The 27,183-nt window shown below is 35.0% G+C and overlaps 1 protein-coding gene across 3 annotated transcripts in view; it reads left to right on the top strand.

The window, feature by feature from the left end:
* Nucleotides 1-27,183, top strand: part of LOC118733374 (protein misato) — a 434,582-nt gene that overhangs the window by 240,591 nt on the left and 166,808 nt on the right. For 2 of the 3 annotated variants that reach the window (XR_004992243.1, XR_004992246.1), the window contains one exon: nucleotides 17,781-17,873. The exons of the other annotated variant lie outside the window; for it this stretch is intronic. The gene's annotated coding sequence lies outside the window, so the exon portion shown is untranslated. The remainder of the gene's footprint in view (nucleotides 1-17,780; nucleotides 17,874-27,183) is intronic. 3 annotated transcript variants of the gene reach the window in all.

The raw sequence follows: 27,183 nt of genomic DNA on the forward strand, positions 1-27,183 counted from the left end.
TGTCTTATGAGGAAGAGCTATCTTTTTATTGAAGTGGCTTCTTCGATTTATATCCAAGCTGACATTATTGTTTGGGTGTGTACTGTCCCCTAAGTATACACAAAAGGTATTTTACTACCACGAAAGTTATAAATGCCAACAGTGACGTGTGCTCCAATACTCCAAAGCTTTCTGCTTTCCTTCGTGCCATCTAGGGATGGAAAGTTTTGAAAAGTAATCGATTCTCGACCCTCGAATCTTATTTTAGCCTTAATATTCTTGGAATCGAATAATCGACGGCGAGATTCGCAAAAAATAAAAGGGTTTTTTATTTTATTTTGTTTTCTAAAAGGCAACATAGTTTCTTCATACACCCATAGTGTTTCTGGGTCATTTTGACCCAAATTATTACTTAATATTTAAGGGCATCTTTGAACCAGTAAGAATTCAGCACTTACCGATAAAGTATCTGCATGTGATAAATAAAATATTAACTGATTTCAATCTTTTTTTTTTTAATTGACTAATTTCTATTATTGGGTCAAAATTACTCAAAACATTATAGGAAGAAGTAAATTCCAAACACTGCAGAAGGGTTAACATTTATGGTAGTCATGCCAGAAATTTCACAATTTCATAATTCTAATAACTGACGCGTATCTAAAGATGTATGAAAAATAAGAGAATCGATTCCGAAAATTTAAAATCGGTTCTCTAAAATCGATTATTTCGAGAAAATCGTCGATTCTAGAGTAGAATCGGAATCGATTTTTCCATCCCTAGTGCCGTCGAAAATGGGTTAAAAATCTACGAAAAGGTTGTATGGTGGTGGTTGAAGAGCTTCAGCCTTTCAGACAGTGTCGACGATGGGATCTTATATGCAATGCTTTTCAACATCAGCTTACTCCTCTGTGATTAGCGCATACAGCAGTATCTCCCTTCTTCATTTCATTCTTCGCGCATGCTTTAATCAGCTCAAATTCGCTTTAGCAGCTCGTATATGCCTTTTAGCTTTTCGCCGCCAGCTTTAACCAGCTCCGCCACCCTCCACCAAAAGCTTAACTACAGTTAAGAGCTCGCGTATGTTCCAAGAATTTTAACGTGAGCTGATCGGAAAGATTTATTTCTTATTTCTTGTTTTTTTTTCTTTAATTTGATTGTACTCGATGTGCGCAATTACTCCGTTCTAGTTCTAATCTCCTTTTTCTAGTAGGTATAAACTGCAGTTAAGGCTTGGTGGAAATGAACTACATTTGTTCCCTTTATACACGAATGGGTCGCTTTAATTAAAAAATGTGCGCCAGCGGCGATTCGAATCGCGGGATTCTCCGATTTTCCAATGCCACACATGAAATTTCATTGACTAAGTGCGTACATATCAGTACTCGTTTAAGATGTGCCAGAGATTAACTGATATCCAATTATGCCCGTTAAGAATGAGTCGCGTCTAATTAATCTCCTATAATACTCGTTTCAGACTTCTTGATATTAATCCCGAAATACTCTCGTAAAGATAAGTGGCATATTTTTTTTTTTTATAATTAATGGCAAATACCGCTTCATAAAGAATAATACAATTTTTGCATCCCTAAATGTATTTTTGATTTTAAATCGGAATAAATATAAACCATAACCGCATCTACAGCCCTTGCTGAACTGCTTCCCACCCACAAGAAATTTCGCTCACAGCCCTGTAGCGCTATGCCAACCACAAGCAAGGAAATTCTCCTTATATACACACAAACAAATTTACATACATACTTAAGCATTTATCTTTTAACATCCTTCTATACCAGAAATTCCCAAACTTTTTTTCCTCATGGACCATTTTCAAAATTTTACTGCTTTCGGTGGATCCTCTGCTAAAAAAAAGTTGAAGCTTAGATCTATCGATGGAACATGCAAGTTTTTGCAAGTAACAGTCGCTGACCTTCTACGCTCTCGCTCTGAGGATTTATATTTTTTAAGAGTACTCCAATTTCAAAAACTCCGATCCCTAGCGTTATTTACATTATCTTCACTATAAACTCTTCACATATTTGGCTCACTCATGAATTTGCAGGAGGAGTATATGTAGAAGAGTTTATTCATATTAACAGCATCATTTTTATTTTAATCGCTCTGAGTTTTAAAATTATGCGAAAAATATATTTCGCCACATTTTTAAAACACAACAACAAAACCGAAAGCTTTTTACGTCAAACTTTTATTTCAGAAACTGATAATAGAGAAAAGAGCGAATCTAGAAAAATCTATGAGCATAAAAAAATTGATTGCTAAATGAGCGCCGCCTGCGGTTTTAATGAGTTTATCAACGATTAAAACTAAATATTGAATGACAGCGCGCTCTTTTATGAGCAGTAATATTTTGGGTGGCATAGGAGCATGGCTAAATATAGAAGCGAAAAAATTCAGTTAAATTAATAACAAATTTAGTAGAACAGCGCTCTTTCTTTTTAACTCACAAAAGAAGAAATCAAAATTAATACTCTTGAATTGAGTTGAGGAAGTTGGAAGTTTTATTACTCAGTGAGAAATTTTTGCCATCTCTGTCTTAAAATACACTTCTAAAAAAATTAAGGAAGGTATTAAAAAAAAGGAAATTAAAGCTAAATAAACGGGCTATCTGAACCATATACCGGCCGAACTGAAAAAAATGTTCAAGCCCGTGGACAAAAAAAAAAAAATAACAAAAAGTTTATAAAATTATTTTTTCGCGCTATCTGTGAAGATGACATAAAATATCTGAAAATAAGAGCTTCCAAATGATTTCTTTAAGTCTCAATACGACCATTCTTCACCGAAATACAGCCTGTCAAAAATCACCGAAAACTTTGGATTTTCTTTTGCTCCCTTTTTTTTAGCAATATATTGTCGGCCTACATTGGTAGGTAAAGCCAAGCCAACATGTTTGTGCTTTACTATCGAAACCAGATAAATTTTCGTGGACCCCCCACTTACAACTAGTGAGCCCCCATATTTTTTTCACGCCAACGTAGATACCGTAGACCCTCGGAGTCCATCTGGACCACTTTGGGAATCACCGTTCTATACGATACTCGAATTGTAAAACTGTCATCAGTGATTTATGTTTCATCAGCACATCATTTCGCTTGACACACAATTCTCTGGCCACACAATTACAGTGTGACTGTCATTCTTCTGTCATTTGCTTGTGGCTCGAGAAGTGAACTTTTGTTATTTTAGCATTGTTGTTGTTATTGTCGGGCTATTAATGCAACAGTCAACAGTCAACAAGCAATAGCAATACTTACTATACTACATACATACATACTCACTCATACATACATACAGAGGTTGATATCATCAACAATTGCTGGATACTAGCATTACAAAAACAAAATGAAAGCAATTGTAATAACTGTTGCAATCGGCCGAAGACATGATTTGCTTTCTAATAAATTTGCATATTCATTCCCTTGAGGTGCTGGCGATGGGAAAATGAAAAATGTGAGATTGAACGAATGACTGAATGAATAAATGAAGGAAAGAAGGAAAGGGGAAATTGCATTTTTTTTTTTTATGCAACATGCAATAGGCAACTGCAACAGCAACAGCAGACGAACAAGCCGGTAACAAATAAAACAATAAACAACTTCTAAGTAATGTATTGACATCACGTACATACATACAAGCATACATACATACAGACGTAAAGGAAAAATAATAGCTGGTGGTAATTTTTGCAAGAGAACCATAGAACTTTATTAATTTTTCGAAAAAACTACCTCACCCACACTTAAAAAATAAATTGAAAATATGACAAAGAAAATGTATGTCATCGTTGGACAAAAAAGAAACTATACACTTGGCGCTTTGTGTCCGTTGCCTGCGAGAGTACAAATACATGCATACATTGCTGTATAGAGAGCGTGTTGATTATGTTGTCACACAATTATGGTGGCCTAGTTTGATGCGCTCAAAATGTTGCATTTCACTAACGTCGAGTATAATCTATGCATTGCAAGTGAGTTTGTATTGGTGGCACATAATTACTTTGGTGTTATTGAGTAGTTATTTTTAATTAATTCCCATACTCAGTTAAACGATATGAAAGTACGGGTGATGAGAGATGGGCCCTTTAATAAAACTCGGTTTATGAATAGTATTTATGGTGTCCTATGGTGTGAGTTACCACGAGAAATTAAATATTAGATAATACTCACATGCATACGAAGATATTTATTACGTCATCAAACCTATCAAAAATGCCTAAATGGTTAAATTCTGACATCGACTTTGATGCTAGTGTTACAGTGAGACCATTCTGACTTATTCGGGTAGACTCAATCTGCCCACTAAAATCAGCAGCTGAAATGACGGGGCCCTTAGTGAGGAAGATGACTCTGCCCGGAAAATTCGGACTCCACGACGAAACTGGGGTGATAAAAACCAAAAAATTTCAAAATCATTATGTTGACGAAACTAGGGACCAAATATAGAAAACCCGTATTTTTAGTTTCTCTCTCTTACTTCAGTATCTTTTGAGAACTTTGAGATTTGAAAAATATGATTAATTAAAAAAATTATGTAGAAAGTTCACTGCAATATGGAATAACAAATGGGCACCAAATGAAAGAGAAAACAAGGGCAATATTTTAAGGGAACATTTTCAATACTTATTCGTCCTTGTGCATCAAACAAATTTTACTTTTTTACGGTACAAAATTTCCACTTAAACCGGTACCAATTTTCAATTCTACAGAATTTTCGCTGTTATTTGCTACTCATTTTGTTGTACTACATTGCCCTAAATTTTTTTTAAATTAATATTGAATTTATCACATCTTTGAAATTTCAAAGTCCTTTGGAAAAAAAACCTTGACGCCAGAGAGAAAAACTTAAAACGATTCCTAGCCAGCATTAAAGGATTCTAAAGGTCCCACATTAAAGGATTCATCGAGCTACATAGCACAGTGGTTCAAAACTTACATTTAGTGTTCAAAGGTCACTGTAGGCTTCATTTTAAACTCAATTTGATTACATTTGTAGGGGAACCCAAATGAAAAAAAATAAAAAATAAAAAAATGAAATGTATGTAAACAAATTTTTGGTGTCACGACAACATAATATAAAGTATAATAAGCGGCTTGGACACTCAGTTAAAGACAGTTTCTTAATACCAGTTTGAAAAAAAAAAATTATAATTTTGATATATTTAGTTGATTCAATTTTTAATTGATCTATTTATTTTAGGATCCGGGTTATGTGCCACAATTTGCTATGTATTTTTTTAGAATTTTTCAAACATTTTTTTTTTTTTAACAAAAAGATAAAGGTAGATATTTTCATAAAAATGATTTTTAATTTATTTATTTAAGGATCTAGGCTACAAGTTTAGACATTCTTTGAATATTTTTTTAACTATTTGTTTTTGTTATAAAAAAAAATAAAGAGTTATGAATTTTATGCAAATGTTTTAAAATTTTTTCCGACTCATTTAGCTTTTTGTTTTTCGATTATTTAAATTTTATTTTCATTTATTAGGGATGTTAGAAAACACTTAAAAATATTTAGGGCAAACTTAAATAAAATTAAAATAATGGTCTTTACCTACTGCTTAAAATATTCACGAACAAAGTTTCAGATGTATTGTAGGGTAATCCCTACTTTTTTAGTTATTAAAGTTTGAGATAATCTTCTCTTTTTTCGCTTTATTTCTATTTTTTTTTTTATGATAATACATAAATACTACGTACGTTTTTCCCATTTTCATTGAACCTTACAACGGATAGAGCAAACATTGTTGAGGGAAGATTAATAAGAGAATTAAAAAATTATAGTTTTCTGGTAACAGATTCTGTTCCGCAAGTGGCTTTCGTGTCTCAAATTCCGCGGTGTCCAGATTATCGACTGCCTCGTTTATCAAGCCATTGCTCTATTTATAACCCGATTCTTTAAGTATTCTTAAACTATTTTTTATTACTCTTTCCCACTTCTTAGTTATTAACTAATAATTTGTTTATGTATTGTCGTTTGTATTCTCCGCTCCATTTTTGTTCTATACTGTTTACACCAATTAAATAATTCTCCGCCCCATAAATGTGTAATGACATTAAGTCAGTTGTTTTTTTTTTTGCAAATTTACTTCTTGTTACACTCTGAAACACACTCCTCTCTTGCATGCTTATTATGTATTTTCGCTTTCATAACTTATTTCCTACTAATTGCCTTATCACTGTCCGCCTCATTATCGCACTTCAAACCCCCAGCTAACAGATTTTACATACATATTTTTCGTTATGAAATTTTTCGCAGACAAAGTTGTCATTGCATTATGACAAATTTGCTTAAATTTTCATTATACTTGTATGCTAACAAATGCAAGGCAATGTTTACAAACATACATACGTACATACATACATCCATTCATAAGCATGCAGCAATTTGAGCGTGTTTGCCAAGTGTTTAAAATGCAGCTGCCTTACTGGCACACGCACTAAGGGCGAATGTTTGTCGTCGGCGTCGTCGTCGTCGTCGTCGTCGTCTCTTTGCAGGGATTCACTTAATTAGCTGCGATGAACTCAAAATGAACTGCGAAACAAAAACGAGAAACAAAAAGTTACTTGTGGCGGAGGAGAAAGCGTATTGGACTGAGAGCATGAACCGTAAATGAGATAGAAACGAGAAAACTAGAAAAAGGCATGTCAAAAATTTAAAAGTTTTGAAGTTGAAAATCTGCATGCGGAGAAAGTTACGCTGCAATTGTTGTAGTTTCAGTGGCAGTTGTCATATTAATGTTTTTACATTTATACTATATATATAATGTATGCACATACAAATACATAAATACATACATATTGCATACAGTGCATGCATATGCAAGAATATGAACTCAAATGTATGCATAAACAAAGGCATTTATGCAAATTCTTTCATTTGTCACACACACACACACACACACGTTCCGTATATTTGGCCGGAGTTGACTGCTTTGTTGTAAAATGCACTTAATTTGCGTTGAATATTAAAATATTGTGAAGCAAAAAAGCATAAAAGAATTGTTGCTCTGTTATGTGCACTTTCTAAAACTAAAACAAATTTAAATGAAATATGTATGTACCTAAACTTTTTTAAAAAACTGACAGTGTAAAAGCATAAGTTTTTGAGTGACAACATGTCATCGCAAATTATATAGAGTTATGTATATACATATACTGTTTTGCATATGAATTCTCAAATTGCTTTACTCTCTATTTGTTCACTCAGTTTTTCCATTAGGTACTGAATCCAAAAAAAAAAAACAAAAATTTGGCGCTTCCACTTTTTGCTAAGTGTTTGGCCGAGCTTATTTTGATTTAGTTGTTGCGTAGATCAGGGATTGAGCCGATGCCCTAAGGAATGGTAAATCGCACCTCAATCCACACAGCCACAATGGCCAGAGTATATTTAGGTCGCTAACGCCGGCTATAGCTTTCGTTTTTTCATACTAGTTTTTGTTTGGAAATTAATAGTTTTCATCGCAATGAGAATATTGCAAAAATAAGACAAACAGGCTTCAGTAGATATTTTCTTACGCCTTTTTTTATAAAAATCAGATTCTTAAAGAGACAAACAGACACTTTCGTTAGAAATTTTTAAATTATGCTAAAATAATTTCGGTAAAACGCTAAACACCTTCCATCATATAAATATCAAATAATTGTTAGGTATTCTTTTCAAGGAAAATGTGCCTTCAAATAAAAAAATAGGAAACACAAAAATATTCATTTTTCAATTTTTTTTTTGCAGACGTGTGTATTATTAAAGGTAAGACAACATTTAATTTAAAGTGAACGATGTTTTTTTTTTTCTAATATCTCCCAGAATTGGCTATAGGAATAAAGTCAACTATTACCTTTTTTCCATAAAGTTAAGATGCATTTGTTAAACTAATTCTTCATTCCTCGCGGCGTCCCTCCTTGGATGGCAATCTCTTTTAATTCAGAAGCTAATGTCATACAGCATAAATTAAATTTGCATATATCTCATAGAAAATAAAATTGCTGTTTGCGTAGAAATACATGAACCTACGTACATATGTATGTACATATGTACATTGCTCGTGTAAGTCCCAAGAATTTAATATTTTTTTGAAAGTAAATTAACCCCATTAAATACCAAGTCTGCAAATTTTATGCTCAAACATCCCAAAAATACATATTCCGAATGATATGAACGTTAACTTTTTCGCCCGATGCTAAATGGTATTTAATAGAGCCAAACCGTAGTCACAAACAAACTGCCCGCCGACAGCTGTGCCGCTTGAAATAAGAAAAAAAAACCGCCAAGCGGCGATAAAAAATTAACCGAAAAAGTATTTAAACCGGTCACATTAAAAAGTTCCTTGCACTAGCTAATTCAACAGGAAATTTACCAACAAAAATCGATTTCATATAAACCAAGTAACAAATGGGATGATGGGATTAGAAACGCCAGTGCTGACAGCTGCTAGACGCCGGCAATGCTGCGAGCGAAAAGTCAAATAGCAAAGAAGTGCCTTGAGGATCTTCAACTCCGTTTTAATATGTATAAGTAGATACATATGTATGAACATGTATGTGCGGACTTATCAAATTACACTCTGTGTGTGTTTGTAAATTTTCATGAATGTCTGCCTAGTCGACAGCTGACAGCAGCTAAGTGCAGGCTTGTCTACTTTATGGCCCAGTGTTGCGTTGCGTTGCGCCGCAATTTATACAATTGTGCTTTTTTTTGTTGTTGCATGTGAAATTTATTAGCATGTTGGCATTTTAATTTCATAGGCAAATGAAATGCTCATATATTTTATTATGCTAGTACATACATATACAGAAACTGTTATACATACATACATACAAAATATCATTTAAAATTCGGTGAACGAAAAAAATTGTATGTTGCGTATACGCAGTGGTGCACCAAGATTAAAGCGTATTTGGAAGTCAATTTTAGGCAGAAGAATTTTTTAAAGTAGGATTAAGTAGGTTTAGTATATATTACAACGCCATAAATAATTAACTCTATTAAAATTTTCTCTGCTGAAAATTTAATCTTATTTTTAACACTACAGGAATCCACGCTTACAATTAAGACTTACATTAAATAATAACAGAACATGTTAAAGAGAATGTACATTAAGGTAGTCCAAATGCATGCTCGGAAAAAAGTTTAAAATGTTTAAATTTAAATGTTATAGATTTCTATAAAGGAGAAAAAAGTATACGCGAAATTTTTTTGCAAAAAAAAAACTAGAACTCAATGTATTTAATATGGGGAAAAAACAGTTTTTCGTAGAAAGGGTATAGAATTTTTGAAAATCAATATTTCTCGATCGGAAAGCTCTGTTCCCGTTTAGCATACATCCCGTAACAAAACCCCTTTGTTTATTTAACAATTTTTTGATATTAACTATTTTTTGTAAGTCCGCCAAAATCTCGTGAAGAAAAAAGAGTATTCCGATCGAAAATTCTTGATTTTCAAGAATTCTATACAATTTCTACGAAAACGTGTTTTTCTTCATATAAAATACCTGGATAGCTTCATGGGCTTTAAGTCAATTCTAAATATATTTAAAAAAAAAATGAATAAAGCTAATTGTTTTGACGTTATAAGTATATATTTAAAGCTACTTTAGAAAGTCTGCCTAAAATCCAGTTAAAAATACGCTTTAATTTTAGTGCACCACAGCGTATACGCAACATACATTTTTTTTTTTTTGTAGCTCACCAAAATTTAATGGGCCGACCGACCGCAGCGCAAACAGGACCCTTGCCCAATGTAAGCCCGTCCAGCCGTGGTCTAATTTTTTTTTAAATTACTGAACCATGTGTATTTTTTTAGGGTGGATTTGTGGGTTTTTATATAAATTTTTGGGGACCCTATGGTAATAAACATGTAGGCAAAACAACGAAATAGATGAGACACCCATCCTTAAGGCTGCTAGGAACATAAGTGACAACACCTAAGAGTCGTGCGCGGCTTAAGATAACGCGTAAGTGCAAGTGCAAGTCGAATATACGTATCAAAAATGCCTTGCTCGAAGTAATAAATATAGCAATTGCTGAATATTTTACTCAAATCGTTCAACTTTTACATATCTACATATTTTGAAATGCATAATGAGCACCACGTGTGATGTGCTATTTTAACCCCAAAACTCCTAGTTGAAACCCCACGTATAGTAAATATATTAAATGAAATAAAACATCCCGCCATCCTGAAATCTAAGCTTGGGTCTCTTAAAATGCTTTGCCATTCCTATAAGTAAAGGAGATGATGATTTTGGAAGCCAACATTGGTAGCACCTAATCTCAAAAAGGCTAGCGACACATTCGTTGTCTTGAAGCTCAGGCTGATCTCAACCAAGCATCTACACAAATTTTAATGTAGACGAAAAAGTAGGTGCTGCGCCACCTATTCGATTAATTCATCTTTCGTATTGCTGTGTCATTGGGTTTTGAGCCAACTGTGAAGTTTCATGTCTCTAGGTCATCGGGAAGTTGGTTAAAAATTGATTGCAAGATTTACCCCTAACAAACATACATACAAACAGAGCAAGCTAAACAAAGCTTGTGAAAAAGCTGCGGATGTAACTAATTTTTTTGCTGGCTTTAAAGAATGCTCTAGCAAAGAACTTAAATGCTTTTCTCGCTATAAGCAGCCTCAGCAATGGTAAATGTAAATAACTAAGCAATTTCGAAGGGGCGTCCTTCAAGCCTCCTCATCCTCATAAAACACGCGTTTTCCTTGCGGTTTCCAAACATTTCTACGAGCGCGGTACTTTTAATAGTCATAGCGGTTTTTGTTACTGCAGTCAGTAAACTCTAAACACATAATTCACAGCAAATACACAAATATTCTGTTAGGAAAACTGCCAGCCCAAAATGATACAGTCATACGTTTGTATGCTCGCTCCTGATATTCTAACGCGCTATATTTATCCATATGCATAATTAAGTTTTGCCAAACACACATTGAAAAGTTGTGCTTTATTTCGTCGAAATACTTTTGGTAAGCCGCAGAGCTACTGCTCAGCTAACACAGTGTTGCAAACACATTCAAAAGCAGATGTGAATTCATGTACATGTAAATTTGTAATTACATATGTACAAACATATATATGTATGTACAGTGACTCAAACAAATGACCACGCACTGTTTTTCTTTAAATATTCGTAATATATTTTCAGGAAAATTTTTTTTTGTTATTTTTATATGAAAACATCGTCTAAACTTTAACCAAAACCGTGTAAATCACAGTTTCAGACTTTATACAAAATTTAGGAAAATTCAATAAATTTGTATCAAAATTTCAACTTTTTATTCTGTATTTTCAGAAAATTTTTGGGTATGCAGTTTTATAGCCCATGCAATTTTAGTCTTGAAGTGCAAGTTTCTAATAACTAAAAAATCGCGTTGATTTTTGAGAATTTTTGATTGGAGGCTACTTTTTCTGGTTTTTAATATAACAACCGCAATTTACAAAAACTTGCGTTGATATTTTGAAATTTTGTTGCTGACGGTCTCCCGCGTTTTATTTCATAAGAAATTCATACTTATATGAAAAAAGTGCAAAAATTCAGAAAAAAATGTTGAAATTTCGATGAAAATTTGTTGAATTTTTCTAAATTTTGAATAAAGTTTGAAACCGTGATTTAACAAAAAAAAATTTAACTCGAAAAACATTACGAATATTTGAAGAACATCAACACATGGTCACTTATTTGAGTCACTGTATGTATCCAGGCGCATCGCGAAATAGCGCACATGGGACCATTTCAGTCAGTAGGGAGATCCCTAGGCGTCCTCTTCCTTGTGCACTTTTCATTATTTGCCTGTGTTCGTATGTGCTTCTCCGCTCATTTATGTATGTGTGTGCGCATTTTGGCGGTTAAACGCATTCAACAACACTTTCGATTACAATGGCCGACTCATTTATTCAACGCCAGCGCCAATGGAAACAACAATGCGTATTTTTGCTATCACTACAATTATTTTTGGTTCATTTTATGTGCTTTGTTTTTTCTTTGTTGCTATTTTGGAATGTGCGTACGCATAGTCATAAATATTTGGCGGCATAATGTTTTGTGTAATCGCGTTGATTATTGTTGCTATTGTTTTTGTTTTTCAATTTTCTGCAGATATGTAATAGTTATGTATGTATGTATATATAGATATTTATTATGCATGCGCGTCAAAGCCGCATGGGTATGGCAATAAAATTTTACAACCGATTTTATTTGAAAATTAAATGAAAATTCCTATCAGCGCGCTTTTCAACATTTCCAATTTATGTCGCGTTCAAAGATAAATAATTCACACTTTTTGGGCAAAGTAATGTGTCGCGTTAAATGGTACATGTGTACATGTTTAATTGTTTCTGTATGCGTACATTATTTATTTATTTAAAGTGTTTTGGTAACCTCACGAACGTTTCATACACAACTAATTGGAGTTGAAGAGTTAAAGGTTGTTGAAGGTACACTACAGGTGAAGGTTACGCATACGACAAGTATGTAGGTTAGTACTGTTAATTGGCAAGTTTGATTGATTGAAATGCAATTAAAACATTCTTATGTTGCACATGTACCATACATACTACATATGTATGTATATGTATAAATAAGATACTAAAAATGGTAAGAAGTTTGTTTCAACTATAATCCATTTTGGAACGCAATTGCGGCATCAAACTTGATTTAAAAGCAAACCTGTTTCGCCTATCTTCGGTAGCGATTTTCGTTCATTAATCTACCTGGCCAGATTAAAAGACCTTCCTTTTGGTGATTGGGAAAGTGTTGGATGCTGTTTTGCGGACCTTCCGCGATTACGGACTTAGGTGGACCATGTCCAGTTCACAGCAGTACACTGATATGTCTAACAAGATCAACGCACTACAAATAAAGGCTAAGGAAGCAGGCCTAAGGAACAACATTAATAAAGCCAAAGCTCTAAGTATGCCAGCGTAGGCTTGTGGTTCTCCGACAATCTCCGATTAAACATTTAAACTGTGAGAAATCTTTCACATACCTTGGCAACGAATTTGCTTCTTGTGGAGGCACCGGCAAAGGCATTGATCGCCGAATAAGTAAAGCCATGTATGGGGAGTTGCTTAGAAAAGCTAAACTTATACTCCGTTGACCCTTAACACAGAAATGGAAGTGGATAGGTGCCACTTAGCGCAAAAGAAACAGGCCATGGAAGCGCCTAATGAGCAGAGACAAACCCCCAGGCAGACCGTGTGAAAGGTCGAGCGGGAGGCGAAGCAACTCGGCTTAAGCTGCAAGGAAATCAAAGCGACTGCCAGAAACCAAACCAGATGGCAACAGGCGTAGTGGATGCTCTATGTTACACTTGGGATGAAGGGGCGAAGAAAGGAAGATAAATCCTTCTAAAATTATGTGAAGAAATTTGACCCTAATATCCTCTCTAAGTTCGCTTTCAACCTAGACGCAACGCAGTCTAAAATACACTGATTTTTTAGCTTTCGGTAATTGAGAAGAAATGCATCTATCCAGGCCTTCCTAACGAGTAGGTCAGACTTAATGCCGTCGGCCCAGAGGCCATGGGAGACATGAGTATCATTTCAATATCAACGACGGTACTTGTATCGCTGCATAATAAGCATTGAAAAGTGCTTCCTGGACACCTGTTACCAGAATAGAATCATCGTCTCTGCAGGAACTAGCCTCGGTCTTGAAATCATTGTTTTATTTTCTGATAGAACTTTCATGCAGCATTTCTTCCAACCAGGATCTCAAGATTTTCGTCCTTGCGCTGAGTACGAAACTTTTCGACTGTACATTGTGTTGTGTGAAGTTTTCGTTGTCAAACTTTCGTCAGGCGGCCTGACGCGAGTTCTTCATTGCACATACTAGGTTCATGCGGACTTTGACTGCAGCAATCCAAATTAGTGTTGACTCATTGAATAAAATGTGCCTTAAGAACGCACATTTGTAGGTATTTTATCAGTTAACACCCAACCTGTTTTTTGGCCTAAAACAATCTCACCTTAATGGTGACTGGTACTACTCTCTCTCTCGCTTTTCCATTGTCACAGGTTTTCTCGTGATTCACGGTTGGGGCACGCTGAACTAAACCGAAATTTTCACTACCACTAGGGCTTTAGCGGTAGTGCATTTCAAATTTCACTACCACTAAGTGCTCAGTGCTAGTGAAAAAATTTTTAATCATAACCGACGAATTTAGAGAACGGTTCTACCTTACTATATTTTTGTCATGAAAAACTTGAGTATTTTTCTTGGAGAAGGTACTAATTTGAAACAGAAAACTTCGCAAAAGGCCATGGACGAGTTGTTTCACTAAATTCTGCATGGTTTTTGACTAGCAAAAAAAAAAAGACAAAAAACAGGAAACGTTTCTAGTCGAGTATTAGCCTTTGCTGCACTCAAAATGCAAAATTCACTTTTGGGCCGTTTTTATAGTGACGAGTTAACTCTCATTTGGCAGTTAACTACAGGTTTTCAGAACAAAAATTTAAAGTTAACTGCCAAATTTGAGTTAAGCCCTCAGTGTGCGAACGTGGTTTTTAGTACAATTTTTCTAACATTTTTTGCAAGCGATTTTTATAAAGTGCTTTTTTCTAGCGCTTAACATATGTACAAATATATTTACATATTTACATATACATAAATAAGTATGTGTTCAACCCTGTTTCGCAGCAGTACGAGAATAAACCAAGCGCACGCACTTACAATTATGAATACAAATTTGCCACTTGACAATCAGAAGTGTCAAGCTTTCACATACTCACCGCTCATAATTAGGCCTTTATAAGATCCACACACACACATACATATAAGCACATGTGCACACGACCACATTTTCAATGATAATCATAATTAACAGGCAGACATTTGTCGCCTTATGCAGTGACTGAATAATGAACTCTACACAAAGCCATAACTATGTAAGTAGGTATCCATAAAGTCAAAAACCGCTTACTCATACACACTCCACAGACAAATACACATACGCTTAGCTCCATTTGCACCCAGTCCAATTATGTGCGTAAGTATGAGAAAGTGGCAGCATTTGAATATGAATTCCCTTTGACAGTTGGCATGAGGTGAGACAAGTCGAGTGTTGAACTGTGTCAGTTTTGTCTGCTGCTATTTTAATGCCGTGGGGCGTTCGTTTGTGTAGTACAAAAGGATATACATATGTACGTAGTAAGGGGAGGAGAAATACTGAAGCAATGTAATGCATTCAAACGAGCTGCACGTAAATATGTATGTGTATGTGTGATAATCCAAAACGAAGCTTCCTGCTGCTGGCATGTATGTAAGTATAAACGTGCAAAAGTTGCAAGTCATGGGCTCTTTCAGAAGGGGCACTGTGGCGTATGAGTTACCAAAAATGTAAAAAACGCTCGAGAATGGCTAGGAGTAAGCGGCCAAAATGCTAAGCTGCTTTAAATGGGCAAAATTATTACTTTCATATGTTGTTTAACCTTCCGCTCCCCTGGAGGGATCTGAGTGATCCGACCTTTTTTCGAAAGACCACAATTATTGTAATATCAGAGCATTAAGTAGTAACTGAAGTTCAATTACTGTGCAGGCCACCGTCACCTAATTTTTAGTGAATAGCGCGATTTCGTGTGAAGAGGACGTATCTGCGTGAGTGCTCGGCCACCAGGCTTGCTGAGTTGCAAAATTGTTACCAATAATATTCGTATAAAATTACAGATAAAATAATATTATTTATCATCAACAAGAAACCAAAATAATTGGACTAAAGTTTTATTTGGTCATTATATCGTATAAAAAGAAGTTTATTTTTCTGTTAAAACCAAGCAAGGTATGGCTTTTATTAAAACGGTCGTGCGCATGTATACACATATATCGAGCCTTAACCGCCAAAAAAGCGATTGAAAAAATTTCAAAATTTTATATTTGATGCAGAAATGCATCTAGGTAATCTATGAACATTTCTGCATTAAAAAGAAAATTTGAAAAAAATTTCGCTTACAACTTTTTGGCGGTTATGGTTCCATATGTTTGAGGTAAAGCCACTTTACATTATATATTTACTAGCCATGGCCCGCTTGCTTTGCGATGCCTTAAAACACAATTCGAACTGTTACAGCCGATTTCACGAAAGCAATTTAAGTGAAAAATGATTTTATTTTTTTCAATTTTATATGGAAATTAACAGAAAATAAAAAAGTAGTTTCCATTTAAATAGCTGGTGATACCGGCTGTTAGACAATCATTCAATTCTGCTAACAAGCTACTGGTGTGGCAAACATCTTAAAAAATATCTAAAAAATAAAAGATTTTTAAACCTCTCTCATTTGATACCCATATTGAAATATTTCATACAACTTGTTAGTTAAATTGATTTTGGCTCTCTTAAACCATATCAACAAATTTCATTCAACTTTTCAACTAAGTTGATTTAGAATTTTCAAACAAGTGGCAACCCTTTTCAAAAATATTTTAGAACTGAAGCCTGTGTCGTTATACAAAAATATTCCAATATTTTATTTACATTTTTTATTAAATTGATTTTGAATTTCCAAACACATGTCAACCCTCTTCAAAAATGTTTTCGAAATAGAGCTTTCTCAAACCACTTGTTTGTTACCCATAAAAAAAATATTTTGTTAAGCTTGTTAATTAAATCAGTTTTAAATTTTGAGCAGGTGGCAACCCTCATAAAAATTATTTCGAAATAAACCCTTTGAGAAGTCTTTTCGTATGACACTCACACTCTTGTAATATTTTATTTAACCTATTAAATAATTAACTAATTTTAACGTTTGAAAATAGGGGCAACTCTCTTAAAACAAATATAAAAAAATTTACAAACAAATATCCTATATGTTAATCCAGGCAAGAATCTATCTACGCGCTAAATTTCATTCCAATTCGTTTTCCCTATTTTTACGTTATTGTGTAACAAACATCCTAATATACAAACCTTTATATTTATAATATTAGTAAGACGAAAAAGCCACAGTCTCTCGACGTTATTCTCTTCACCAGGCTTACGGAAGGTTAATGTACATTTGGTACAAATCATTTAAATTTTGAAATACTCGCAGCTTAAATCTGCAGATTGCAAAGCAAAAAAAAATCATAGAAGTTTACAAAAAAAAAATGTGCTGCAACTTCAATGATTGATGTGTTGCGCTTGCGTAAAAGAATTTTGAAGAAACTAAAAACTTTGCTTACAGTTCCTCCAAAAAAAAAATAAATAAATAAAAGTAAAAATCCCCGTCTCTGCGAGAAAAATGCAATTACAAAAACAATACACGACTTACAAGAAAATTCAAGTTTTTATTTACAAACTGGTTAGATAAAAAAAATTCTAATTTTAAACAAAGGAATTTTTCAATTTCACGGCAAAATAAGTTTTGCCATGTCAGTAAATTTTATGCGTTGACCAAACGCGTTGTGGCGTGTAGTGAGTGGTGAGTGGTGAATGGCGGAGTGGCATGCATCAAGCGACCGCGCCCAACGCTCGCAGGATTGATGATGGCGTTTAACTCACTCTGGCCAGAGCGCAATATTTTTACTGTTTTTTTTTGTTTTTTTGGTATTTCTAGCCTCTGGTTTAGTTACAATTTGGGTTACATTCACAATTGTTAGAGCAGCTCGCGCGCCATTGTCCGAAATTGAGTATTTTGGTCATTGCGTTCGACAAGAATTTTTCACCCGACATTTGATGCATTGCAACTCGCTGCAGCTGCTATTATTTTGGTTTTTGTAATATTCATTTTTGGTTTTAATACAACCAGTGAATTTATTTTATTTTTATTTTCATCTCTCCCCCTCTCCTTTATTTCAATTCAGTTGTAGCGCTGATATTGGAGTACATATATGTATCTATGAGTATTTGTATACTATTTTTTTGCTGTTGGCATGAATCGTTTTATGGAAATACTGGTGAGTAAATAAACAATATGCTTAGTCGAAATTACATAAAAACAAAGTGAATATTATAGTGAGTAAGTTTTTTGTTTTTAAAAATCTCTTTCAAGTTGATCTGTGATTGGCTTTCATCCATACTCTAGAAAGGGTTTAGTTTTATATACATTTGTATATCTGCATATAGTTTTTAACTAAATCTTTACTTGTGTGAACACTTCCCTTCAAGCACGTGAATGTTATAACTTTTTCAACGGCAAATTATCAGCCAACCATGATAAAGCCAAGTCAAGAAAAAACACCTTGATCTCGTGAGTGCGTTTCAACCCCGCCGCCGTTAAGTTTTTGGTGTCTGTGCGGTTGAGACGACACTCCCATCTTTTCGCCTGGTCCGCCTCTGTATGTATGGGCTAATAATACTACGCATCAAGGATTTGAGTATCTGCTGTGGGTGAGGACCGTTCTGCAATGGATGAGTACAAAAAAAAGGCAAAGCAATAGTTCCAAGACATTTTGAACAATGGCGGTGGTTTCAAGTCGAGTCTTTCCATTTGCTCCACGTCTGTAGGATAGACGAAAAAGCGAAATTAAATTACGGGGCCCGGTGGCAAATTTTCTCTCTGCCGGATATCGAATAGGGTCGGAAGCGCGCTCTTTCCCCGTATCCGCCTCAGGTAGTTTCGGTTAGAACCCGTCGCACATTGTCCCGAGCAAAGCGGTACAATTAAAACCGTCCGCAATTCAATTAAGTAAAGAGTCATTGGCGCACTCTTTCGATCCATTAGAAAGAGGGCTCGGTAGTAACGCTAATTCCACTAGAATTATGGGGGTTTAGACCGCTTAACTTAGGTGGCATGCTGGCCGGGATAAGAGAGCTCATGTTATCGCATGGTTACCTAAATACTTTAGCGCTGCGGCGGCCAGGGTGCGGATCAGTTTACTGAGAATCACGTCTAGACACTAGTGGTAACCATTGGAAGGCCAAACTGGTGGGGAATTCTGCGGTTGCGGACGCGCTACGGCTTGACCTTGTCAAAGGCAGAATATGCTAGAAGAAGAAAGTTTCCTATGAAAGAACCGCAATACTGCAGAGGTACTGAAATCGCAGGCTAACACCATCATCCTGAGAGCTATTGATCTAGGTAGGAAGAACAGTGTCATTACTCGATATGAGTGAAAACGGTTGGCTCCGTTTATCTTTAAAAAAACTTTTGACCACCACTTGTGAAAGTGCCGAATGGCACCATGGCTTGTCAGGAGGGTACTTTGTGCGGGCGAGTGGTCTTCTGTAGCATCTGCGGTGATGAACGGTAACAAAGTCAGCAGAAATAAAGTCAATTGACATTATTACTTTTTCAAAAGCGAAATAAAATCCATTGAAATTTTTGCTATTGAATACAGTGTAATAAAAATCCCTTCCTGTAATTGTTTCCTTATAGAAGGGTTGGTTTCTTTTTCACCTTATACATTCCGAATTCGTTCAAAATATGCTAATTTGAAAACACAATTCTCTCAGTTTTCCTCCGGGTTTTTTGCATATGGCGGCAGTTCACTGTTTCTGCAATTTAATCATTTTCGTTTCGTGTCAAGCACGCCTTCCTCTAGCTGGCTGCGCCCATGATCCCAACCCCAACACAACGCCACCCCTCCACAAAGTCGATAATGAAAATGATTCAGTTTGAATGTCATGGAACTATCAACGCCACTGCGAATGGTATCTATCGGTAAACGCTGATGCTACTAAATGGAGAGTATTTCGGACCTCTAACTGAAACCATCCTCTGGGTAGCTAAAGTTGCTTTAAAAACCTTTCGGACCTCTGCCCGAGGTAATTGTTTTCTGATACAACGAGGGTATGCGCGCGGAGAGATACACCCAGAAAAAAGCCTCTCTCTGTGTTGGGAGAAATATTTTTAGCTGACTTTTTTCCGGGTATACTCTGTACATCTTGCAAGAGACAGCATTGCTACCAACAAACCAGATATTAGTAGTTTGGACATGTAGCAAATAAGCGCTGCAATAAAACGATATGGAAATCGATTGTTAATTGTCATTTTTGATCGAAAAAATAAATGTAGAATTTTAACTATTATTTATTTTTGTTCAAAAAAATATATGTCAGATATTTAAGCGCATTCTTGTTTTCGTACGTATCGATTTTTTTTTTTTTAAATTTCATTGATTTTCGATTCGTATGAAAACAAGAATACGCCCCATTAACTTTTATTTTTGATAGGGAAAATAAAAGTCAAAAGGTAACTTATGTTCGATCGAAAAAAGTCAATTACTTACTTTTAAAAAGTCAATTATTTACTTTTATTTTCGATTGGTAAAACAAAATTCAAAATGTAGCTTTTATTTTCGATTGAGAAATTAAAATTCCAATATTAATATTATTTTGGCGGAAATATATCGATGAAAAAATAAATATCGAATTTTTTTAAAGAAAGCATACAAGTTGCGGTTTCTGGTAAATAATAGCATCGACATTCATAAAAACTAGAATAAATTTAAAATGCATTATAAAAAAAAAATGTATGAAGATGTCACTTAATAAAGCTTTTTTAAATATATTTTCTCTATAATAATAGGTCCACTAGTATCTTACGGCATTCTATTAAACGTATAAAGCTTTCCGCCATTTCATTCCATTTTCCCTTAATTAATTTCAAATAATCGCAATTAATCCTGTAAGAGTAAAAAATCCCTGAAATTTTTTTCGTCAAAATTTACTCAAGAACTTTGACACAAATTCGACTCCTCGCCAAAAGTGACTAAGCACAACTACTAAAAGAAAATTTAATAACAAATTTTGCCCGATGCTTCTGGTAGTGTACAGAAAAAAAAATCACGGCACATGTTACCAGCCGCAAACCATTGGCTTGTGTGAATGCGTGGATATACATACATGTCTATAAGCGAGTATGTTTGTATGTTTACATAGAACGCCTAGGAAATCAATAAAGATTTTACACTTTTTACACGACTTCTTTCCGCCCTTTTATGTAACACTCCCCGTACTTAGAAGTGCGCTTTTGTTGTTACTCTCAAACTTTGTCTTGTCTGTTGTTGACTTGCCACTGCCGCCACAACCCCTTTGCTGCTACTTTCTTAACTCTTTTTTTTGCCATTTTTACGCCTCAACGGCAACAATGTGCGCCCCTTCGTTCAGCTAATGTGGCTTTCTAAAGTTTTTCTCGTTTGTGGGTATCAAAAAAGTTTTTTGGAGCTGCGTTTTGAGAAAATTCTATGGCTTCTTGTTGTATTTTTCCGCCACTCGCTTGGTTAGTCTTCGATTTTGGTTTGTGTAATTTTAGTAAACCATTTAAGCGCCCAAGAAAGCAATTTATTTTTTAATCCTTTTTTCGTTCGTTTATTGGTTTTGCTCTTTACTCGCCGATGAAATTTAGTTTATAATTAAATTTTCTTGATAGATTGACTATGAAGTTTTTTTATTGGAAATTTCGAAATATGTTTTAGTGGTAGTGATTTTTGTTGCCATACTGAAGAAGTAGGTTTACAATTTTCACTGCCAGTTGTTATATTGGCGAAAATTTTTTATGTGCAAAAAGAAGCTGGAAAATAATTTAAATCATTTAAAATGCAACCAAGAATATATTTGAACGCTGAATTCTGTCCATTTTTAAATGTGAAATTTTTCTGAATTTTCCTTAATTTCTTCCAAAGTTTGAAGACTTTGACTGTTTCACTACTTTTTTCGAGATTACAGCTACATTTCCAAAGGTTGTACGAAATTCCCAATTCAGCTGGATGTTCACCACGAAATTCTTATTTATATATTCTTGAAGTCCTTAAGTGATCTTCGGGGTTTGATTAACCAGAGCGCGGTTACAGCTTCCTTGTAGTTTTACAGGCCACTCGTTATCGTATATATTCACATTTCTGGAAACTCAGACGCTTAAGATAGCCGTGTCCATTCCAATTTACGGTCAGTAGTGTTGCTTGTCCACCTCAGAAAATGTATTATTTTTCTCAATTTATTTTCAAGATGCCAGCAAAGTTAGTTAGTCGGAACGAGATAGAAGCATCTAGTATCTTAGAGAATACCTCCGTTCATCTTGGTCCCATTTTTATAGATGCCAATAGAGGTCTGCCCAATAATGACGCTTCTACTCCAATCCCGCCTAAAAGAAAATTCCAAAAGAAACTTGTTCTTGGAATCTACTGAAGAGGTATGCCGTTTGATTGCTTCCTCTATTCTAAAAGCTTGTCAAGAATATTTCCATGCCCGTGCTGCTTTGATCTTCAATAGTGTGGCATTTTGTGTCTAAGATTAAGAGTTTCCAATGAGGAGTTTTGTAGGACACAATTTATTTGATTCTATGCCACTTGCACATTCTGTTCATTGAATGCTGCTCAATTTTTGTATGGCCCCATTCATGCTTCAGGCATCGTAGCAGCTTATTGACCGAGGGTGACAAGATACGAGGAGTTACGATAAGCAAATTCGATGCGATTTAGCGACATATGCAGCGAGGAGGAAACAAAAGAGCCTTGTGGATATCCTTCCAGTGCTGCTGTATTATATAGTTTGGCGCTTACACATACATATGTTAGTGTGTTTGGCCGAGCTTCTCCTCCGTCTTGTGGCGTGCACCTTGATGTTGTCACACAAAGGGGAGGAACCTACAGTTTTGCGCCGACTCCGAACGGCGATTGTATTTTTATAAGAAGCTGCTTTTCATGGCTGAAATACACTCGGAGATTTGCCATTGCCTGCCGAGGGGCGACTGCTGTTAAGAAAAAACCTTTTTTCTATACATAAATATTTGTTTGTGACCAGGGCTTGAACCCAGGCACTGCGGAGTAGAAGCGCACATTTTTTACCACTACACCACAACGGTCGCCGGCTTTAGGGAAGCCCGTAATTTTGTAAAGAGGAAATTGCCCGTTAAAACTTCCTTGTTTTGTATGGTGCTAGCACCCTCAATGCGGAGGGATTTGACTTATGAGATTCTCCTCTTTGTTGGACTGTACCAGAAGTATTTGAATCATTAGTCGCTTCATCCCGTTTCAAGGAACTGGCGTATGCCTCAACCAGCTTGTAGTACTCTTCAAATTTTTTTAGAGTTTCGGCCTTGATGCCTTTTTTGGCGATAATGAAACAACAAAACAACAAATGAACAAATATTTTTAGATCCCACAACTGCAGCTTTTGGTAAATAAATAGTCATGATATGCACCCTGTTTTTGGTATCTCCATGCACCACCACACTTTTCGAGCCCGGAAGTTTCTTGGCTATTAAACTCACCTACACGATAGATCAAAGCAATCGACCAGTGTGACACCTAGTCTAAACTGGATGCTGTCAAACTGGAGTCTAGCCCTCTCTTAAAAATTTGTTCCACTATCGCGCTTCAGTCTTTCCCTGATCATCACCAATGAATGTAACATTGGGGAAACGGCAGAACTGCCTCTCTGACGCCCTTAGTGCTGTTAGTATTGCTTAGTCCTGGTTTTATAGCTCCTATCCTTAATTTTGGTACCTTCCCTTCTATTATGATTTTTTTTTTTAACGTATCGCCTTTCGGTGGCATAACTTATATTTGCAGCACCTTATTTCTTTTTAACGGTCTTATCCCGATTCAGATCCTTCTGCTTTGCCACCTATGGCAAGTAGCTCCCGCACCGCTGAAATCTGTGACCTTCCTTAATAATAATAATAGATAGGCGATTACACAATATGTTTGGCCGAGCTTCTCTTCCGATTTGTGGCGCGCCTTGATGTTGGCACACAAAGCGGAGGGCCCTACAGCAATGTTCGGAAACTAGACCCTGGGCCTGTGGAATGGTAGTGCGCACTGCTAACCTAACCACTACTCCACAGCGGTAGTGACCTGCCTTACATCCCAAATTTGAAAGTCTGCCCATAGATATTTTTCTGAAGCTTGCAACAAGGTATGTGCGTATCCTTCTACATAGTATATGTAGCCCAGGTCAATTATGTCCTTATCAGTGGAATATCTATATTCATATGTATAATTATGTTCACATGTATCTATGTATGTATGTATGCTTTTGCTCACTGAATAATTTGATAAAACGTTGCCAATATTAAAAGCTTTTATCCTGTTGAGTGCTTTTTGCAAATTGCATTTATTTAAACCACAATCACAGTGGCCAAAAAAATCAACCAAAAGCAGCAGTAAAACAACTGAGAAATATTTCATCGGTATATGTATGTACATACATTAGACTGCATCACCAAAAAAAAAAACAAAGTTGCGGCTTTTCCGGCGGGGTTACAAAATCTAGTATATTCTAAGACTTCTACCAAAATATTTCGGAAAAATATTAAGATTTACGTGAGCTGGAGCGGTTTGAAAATACCTATAGAAATGGAGTTTTTTATGAATAAAAATAGTTTCTTAAAGGATTTTTTGAAAAAAGTCCCCTCAGATAACAAAACAGCTTAAGCTTAAAAAAACTACATAAAAATATTACATATTTTTATCAACGGAATCATAATAATGAGATTTTCGATGCTGTTTTTTACTTTTTTCAAAGATTTGTTTAAGAAAAACTTGAATAGCTGCTCCAAAACTTTACCGATGTAGACTCATGGGGTATCAGTGGAAAGATATTTTTTCAACCTTATTATTTCTTTGCATAAAAACTCATTCACCTCACGTCACGTTCTTTATCAAATACCAACACATCTTAATTCAACATGGAATGAAAATGGTTTATCTTACCTTCCTCTGTCATACTTTGAATGAGCTTATTCACAAAGAAATTAAAAGGGTGAGAAAATACCTGACCGATGATACCTCATAAGTTTTGGCTGAGTTATTCAAGTTTTTCTTAAACCTGTCTTTGAAAAAAGATCAAAAACAGCATCAAAAATCTCATTATTATGATTCCGTAGAATTTTTTTTTTTACAAATTTTTATGCATTTTTTTTAAGCTTAAACTGTTGAGTCATCTGAGATATTTTTTTTTTATATTTAAAAAAACTGTTTTCTTTTTTTTAATAAAAAACTCAATTTTTGGAGGTATTTTCAAATCGGTCCAGCTCACGTAAATCTTAATATTTTTGCGAGATATTTTTGTGAAAGTCTTAAAATATAATAGATTTTAATATTCCAATGGAATAACAGTATCGATTTTTTTTTTGTATGGGGAGTGAAGCAGTCTAATGTACATATATGTGTAAATGAGTATATTTGCATGAACAGCGAGAATGAAATATATGTGTGCATAGTTGGCGGGCTGAGTCAAGCAATTAATGGCAACCTTTTCTGAGTAATGGAAGTGCAAATATGAAACAGCAGCAGAAGTGCGCCTATGGCAGGCATCATTTCGCATAACAGAAGCAGTGACAGCAATGGTAAACGCTAACGGCTATGCTATTATAGGTGGCTACCGCAGCTTAAACCGCACTGTCAATTTTTGGCATTTACGCTTTTTAAATACATTTTATGCTACTGTATGCATTTACGTACATATGTATGTGTGTATGCACGTAGATGCCAGGTGCTTGCATGTGCGTAATTGTTTGTGACCGCAACTTAATCAATTCAATTAATAAAATAATTTGAAACTTCTGTAAGCGTAAGAGGCACTTTTCAAGTTGTATGTATATGTATGTATGGTAACTATGTGTATGTACGTGGATATGCAAGGCTTGTAGCTACACTAAAAGATGTCACAGTTAATTTTGTTTTTAAATACTCGCGCGCTGGGCATATCAGGAATTTTAGGTTGTGCTCCCGTGTACCACACGTACGTACTAAATTTGTAATAATAAAAGCCACAGCAATAGACTCTTTCACGTATATTCCCAAAGGCTTATATTTGCTTAAAACTTGTATACATATGTATGTACATGAGTACCCTGTATTACGAAAACTTTCCCTTTACCCATCCATACACTTCCACAAAGCACATAACTACTCACTCAACTGTTTAGCTTGTAGCTTTCTAATAATTGGCATTTGCCTCATTTACTTGCATTATTTTCCCGCGGGCATAAACTTATTACCCAGCATACCACCGCAAACACTTTGCAAGCAGCAATTCCAATTTTCAATATTTCCATGGCCGCGTATTTTCTGTCGTCGCTGTCATTTGCTGCTTGCTTCTTTGCTTTCTACTCTAGTGGGAGGGGTGTGGGCACGCGTCGCTTGACATTTATTGCTTCGGGTGTTATTTGACACTTCGACGAATATTAATCATTGCATTTTAGTTAAACTTGCTATCAGCTACTGTCAAATAAGAGATAAACACATTTATTTATGCGTTGTGCGTGCGCAAATGCGTCCAACTACTTTAAGAGTTTAAATTTTTGCATTCATTGTTGTTGTTTGTGAAAGAAATTTAATTGTTTTACTTTCAAATATTTACCCTACTTTGTCCATAATGAAAATTCCATCCTTCGCCGTTCTTCGTCGGACGCAAAGCTATGTTTTTCCAGCCGGCTATCCATCACCGCCACAGCTGGTTGCAATCCTTGTTAGACAGCCTCTCTTCTTTCAGTTCTACTAATAGTTAAAATAAAGTGCTCTCCATCAACCAAAATAATAACTTGATAGATGTCGATAACAAAATAGATACATATCGATAAACAAAATCGATAACAAAATCGAAAGCAAAATCGATAACAAAATCGATAAATATCGATAGCAAAACCAACAAAAATATCGATAAAAATATCTATGACAAAATTGATAAAAATATCGATACGAAAATCGATAACAAAATCGAAAAATATCGATAATAAACTCGATAAATATCGATAACAAAATCCATAATTATCTGTAACAAAATCGATAAATATCGATAACAAAATCGAAAAATATCGATAACACAATTGATAAATATCGATAAAAAAATCGATAAAAATATCGATAAAAAATCGATAAAAATATCGATAACAAAATCGGTAAATATTGATAACAAAATCGATACAAATATCGATAACAAAATCGAAAAAAATATTGGTAACAAAATCGATAAAAATATCGCTCACAAAATCGATAACAAATCGATAAAAATATCGATAACAGAATCGATAAAAATATCGATTATTATATTAATAAGTTCTGAAAATATCGATAGCAAAATTGATAATAATATCGATAAAAATTTCGATAAAAAATCGATAACAAAACCAATAACAAGTATCGATTATTTTATCGATAAGTCTCGAGAATCCCAAAAATTTTTATAATCCCAAAATAGTTCCCAGATTGCGTCTCTGTGTCTTCCTCTATATCCTTTCCTCTTTAATTACCTTTCTTTTAATCTTTCTTCCCCTATCTTCGTCTTTACTTTTATCGCTATCCCCATCCTCATCTTTGTTTT

The sequence above is a fragment of the Rhagoletis pomonella genome, unplaced genomic scaffold (genome assembly GCF_013731165.1).
Source record: "Rhagoletis pomonella isolate Grant_MI unplaced genomic scaffold, Rhpom_1.0 Rhpom_scaffold_00002, whole genome shotgun sequence".
NCBI lineage: Eukaryota > Metazoa > Arthropoda > Insecta > Diptera > Tephritidae > Rhagoletis > Rhagoletis pomonella.